Here is a 5219-nt window from a genome sequence, read left to right on the forward strand (position 1 = left end):
CATCACCCCAGCACTAATCCAGGCAAGCAGCCAGACTGGCAAGCACGGGGGGGGTTTCCCATGGAAAGCTGAAGTCAGTCCAAGCCATGGGCATGATTCTGCCAAGAATCCTTGCTCCTCACGCTGCAGGACCTTGAGGAGCTGGGAGATCTCTCCATTGACTTGGAGCTCACATATGTTTTAGTCTGTCGCTTCAGTCCACTCCTACACAGCTGTGACCAGGCTTCTCACTATGGGATCACGCTGTTTACCAATACACGCACACAGGCTTTTAGCTAAACAGCAGGGCTGGAGCAGTTTGTTCTTGCTCGTATTTTCTTCCTTTGTTAATAAGGCAAATAATCTGTTTAAGTAAGCAGAGAAGAATTGCTCTTGCTACTTTACTTGCTTCTTGTTGAAAGCAAGATTGCCCTGATAAGAGCCTGGGTGAGGCAGATAAGACTTTCATAACTGCCTCTCCTCTAGTAAAATCTCAGTTGTTACTGCCGTGATTTAGGCTCTCCTGTCCCCTCAGTGGGGACAGAAGGGAGGATTTCACCCTGTCCAGCAATTTCATCCCTGACCTACATCAAACTGATGTGCGTTGTGCACAAACAATGGTGTTCAAGGATTCACCGACTTCCTTATGGTGAGAAACCCCAAGTGCCCAAATCACCTCTGGGGTGGAGCATGTCCCAACGCCACACTGTTTAGACTGGCAATAAGCAACTATAAAGAAAAAATCTAAAGATCTAAAGATCAATCCACACCAAAGGCTTAAAACTGAGCTGAACTTCTGGCCAGGGTTTAAACTACACAGCAGCATACTCTTAAAGTAAAGCAGCAAAATAAATAAAGTCACCGAAACAGTCACACTTACAGAGTCTCCAAGGTCAGGATTTTCACACCTCCCTTTCCTGTGTATTGGCTTTCAGAGTCCATTTTTCACAGGTATAGACAGTCACAAGCCTGTGAGAAAAAAAACAAACCACACCAAAAACCAGGGAGATTACTTCAACCGTTGTCATTCCCTGTCTCCCAGCAACAACCGTGTCTTCTCCTCCTTGCTCCCCTTCCAGCCCCTCACAGCTGGCAGAGATCTTCTTACGAACAAACAAGGCTCCCTGCAGCGAGGGTTGCCTGGGAAGGTCTGATGCTTCAGTCTAGCGTGAGGATGATCTCTTCACCTGCAGAGGTGACGGTTCTTGGTTTACTTCTAACCATCAGCTCTCAGACCTCCATCTGTGAAGATCACCAACCCCGTTCCAGGGCTGAGCAGCTGGTGACAGTATCTGGGCTGACACCCAAGTGTCAACAGGGTTGTTCTGTATTTCCACCCAGACCCGACCCTGGGAGGGGAGGTGAAACATAAGCATGTGAGAAGATACTGTCACCTCACCCTGTCTAACTAAGTCACATTAACCCCAGGACAAGTTCCCTGGGCTTGTGTTATTAATGTTGCCTCAGCTAGGCTGAGGGAGGGCTTCCCAGGGCGGGGATTTTGCTCTGAGAGACCTTTCTGTGCCTGTCTCGGGGGAAATTAGCAGTCTGAGCCTCCTCCAGAGCTTTTCCTTTTTCCAATTAATACATGAATAATCAGCATAATTTCATGCCAATTGTTTTGTGTTCCTACACCACAGAGGTTCTCTGCTCCTCTGCTACCCAACCCCTCTGCTCCTTTCAATGGAATTGATTAAGTGCTAAATCACAACTTCCACATCCTCAAAATCATTCACACAACTGGTGTTGCAACAGAGCTGGGCAGAGGCAGACGCACATCCTCAGAAGGCCATTGGCACATTAAAGTCGAGCACAATCAGTCTTTGAGGACTTCCAGGAAAGACTTGTTGAGAAGAGGTTGTGTCTGGGCACCTCTTCTGAGGTGGCTCTGAAAGGACTCCATCAGCTTACCCACATGCGCAGTCGACCATGTCTGCCTGGGGATAGCAGAATTTGACACCTCTATAGATGTGTTTTCCTAACATTTTCAGCTGTCCTCACTCGGCTATCAGGAAATGCCAGAGGAAGGCCAAATAATTCTTCTGACCTGTGCTGGAAACATTGCCATCAAACATTTATTTCAGCTTGCAGATGGTTGGGACTGCCTGCATGCTGGGAAAAATCAGTTGCTGTCTACTGCCTCACTAAAACCATTCTGGAAACATATTGTGGGTGTCCATCCATTCCTTACTGGTCTCAGTGATGATGGGGGACCAGAAAGTTTTTCTTCAGAGCATTCGTGTGGGCTTTATGCCACCCCTTTGTCTATCCCAGGCAGAAGGTAGGAAGACATGCTTTCTATGCCATGAGCTTTCCTCTAGAAAATTTCAGGCCAAAAATCCACAGACAAGGGTAGAAAAATATCCCAGAGTAGTTAAGTCCCACGCAGCCACTGAGGAACTCAAGGACCTCAGTAGGTACCAGGTACACAAGGCCAAAGGCAAGATGAATGTCTGTATCCCTGAAGGCAGACTTGTCTGATCAGCTGTTCATATTGCCACCATGATGCCTTTGTGTGCCATCATCAGGCAAGTAAAGAATAATAACTATTAGCACGTGCATTCAGCATGCACTAGTGATGCAGTGTCTCAGCCAGAGGAAGGACTTCAGGATCCCTGGGGAACAGGGGAGCAGCAGCAAAGTTGTGTTCAGAGGAATTGTGATGCATGCTGGATTTAACCAGGGGAGCTACAAGGATTTATGGTCCATCGCAAATATGGGACCATATTTGCGTTCACTACTCTGTTTCTATCCCAATGGCGTATTGTGCTTGGCTTCAATCTTGCAGAGAAAGTGGGTTGGGCCCTCCTCATACCACATGTGAGCCATCCCCATTAAACTCAAGGGAATCTCTCCATCGCTGTCCAGGGATGCTGGATCAAGGCTTCCTTAGATGCAAGGCTGCCAGGAGGAGGCCAAGGGCTGTGAGCCAGGGCCTAGGTCCAGGCCATGAAGGTCCACCAGTGGCCCAGAGCCATCGCCACTTACAGGCACAACAGGTCTTCTGACCCTTTTCCTCTGCATGCAAAACAGAAGCAGAGTTATTAAAGCACCAGCTGGGCTGGCAAAAATAAATCTCTCAAATCTGCCTGAAAAGCCAGAGTGGTACAAAACGACTCCTGACTTCCTCTTGGGTGCCCCTCTGGGCTCTGGGGCACCTGCCATCCTCCCTCCCACGTGTGTTTGTGGGCATATCCTCAAGCTGTGTTTACAAGGGATTTCAGGCTCTTTTAGGATAAGAGGTTGCTATAGAAACCGCAGATAGGAGATTGAGCTCACTGGGAGAAGGCCTGGACTCTATTGGCTCAAACAACAGGGAAGCCCATGGGGGAATACATCTGGCTGGAGACTGAGCGTGGAGCAGACTCTGTTTTAATGAACACATCCTCCTTTTGGGGAAAGTAGGAGACTGAATTTCTGCAGCCATCTAGAAGACCAAAAAGTTTCCAGTGCAAGGAGAAGGTCCACTACACAGGGAACACCAAGAGACTTCCAGCCTTGAGGTGGGATCTGGCCATCTAACAGGGTCTTGAACTCAACCACCCTGCCAGAAAGCTTCTACCCAGCTAGAGCTTGGGCTCATAGATCAACACTGTTTTCACCACTTAATGCCTTTGGGTGGTCTGTGGGCAGGCAGATGGAGGTGTGACTGGTCACAGAAAATGCAGAGGAACTGAGTCAGGATACAGCTGGATAAATGAAACCTGTTACAACAGACCAGTGAGGACAGAGCCACGAAGAAACCTGCACCAGGATCATTAAAAAGGTGACCAACTCTGATCCAGGCGAGAGCCGTTTCAAAATGCAAGCTGCAAACCAAGAAAATAGTAAGTCAGCCCCAGGGGCACATCTTCCCAAAGGAGGAATCTGACCACAGAAGTCAAACCAAGACATTTGGCTGCAGGCTGATGCTTGCCCCTTTTCTTGTTTCCTCCTGCAGCCAGCCTCAAACAGGAAAAAAAACTACTGAAAACATTCCCCCCCCCCAAAAAAAAAAAAAATACGGGCCACACCACCTGGAATAAAAACATTCCAAAGAAAAACCTCTGTGCAAAGCTCAGCTAGGGCTCATCAGCAAAAGGCTGTGATTAACTGCTGAAATAGCAGGGCATTTCCATTTCCAAAGGCAGAGCTACCACACAGCCCTGAGAAAACCTCTTCACAATCAGCCTGTGTTGAAACAAACCCAATCAGCTAGACACTGAGGATGAGTGTCCCTTCATGGATCCCTGAGGGGAGCTGATCTGATTATAGAGTGAGCCAGGGAGGCACTGGAAAGCACCCAGTGGGGGGCTGCAGAGAAGAAAATCAGAGAGGAGTCTCAGACCAAAGAGCCTGTGAGCAGTAAACTCAACTGGGTGCAAATAAGAGACAGTGGAGGGAGAGTCTGCCTTGAAAAAAAAGGCTGATACTGTCATATAACCTGCCTACTGAAGTGGTAGGCTGGGAACAAAAGAGCACGTGAGTCTGATCTTCACAATGGTCTTTGTGGCCTGAGCAGCTGAGAACCCAAGGAAGGAAAGCTCCAGCCCTGCTAAAACCTGGCAACTGCAGCCCTAGGAAGATAATCTTTCTGCACCTACCAGCCACACCACAAGCCAAGAAGAGCCAAGAAGTACTTCCTACACCTTGGATGGCTGAAGCCTTGGCATGGTCACAGGGTGGAGGTGACACTTCCTTACCCTCATGAATAGGCAGGTTAAGGCCAGCAGCAGGTTCCCCAGGGACTGTCTCCCCAAGCAGGCAGCCTGGTCACCCCACCACTGGCAGGCAACAGGGCTCAGATGTAGCAGTCAGCAGTCCATGTCTCACAAGCATCTTCTAAAGGAGATGCCTTTAGAATGAATTTGACCCTGCAATGCACGGAAACCAACATACCACCAGTTGACCCTAAGCTGAACGCCCCAGCACCTCTTGTATGTTGTCACTTGCCCCTCTCCTCAGGACTATTTCCCAGGCAGACAGAATTTTCCTTCCCCAACAGCTGGGTCAGACAAACCCTGCCAAAAGTCATAACCCCCCCAAAAAAGAGGCAGAACTTGTGCTCACATGCCTAGAGCTAAGCTCATGTGTTGGACTGGTCCTTTGGATGAGGTCCTCTGTTTCCCCACATTAGACACGCTCAACAGCAGAAAGGGCCTGGAGTTGGTGACTCAGAGCCCACCGACTGTCATGTTGCACAGCACGGAGCACGGTCCCTCCTGTCACGCTGCAGCTGGGAGCTACAAAGGACCTTATGA

The sequence above is a fragment of the Fulmarus glacialis genome, unplaced genomic scaffold (genome assembly GCF_000690835.1).
Source record: "Fulmarus glacialis isolate BGI_N327 unplaced genomic scaffold, ASM69083v1 scaffold828, whole genome shotgun sequence".
NCBI classification, from domain to species: Eukaryota; Metazoa; Chordata; class Aves; order Procellariiformes; family Procellariidae; genus Fulmarus; species Fulmarus glacialis.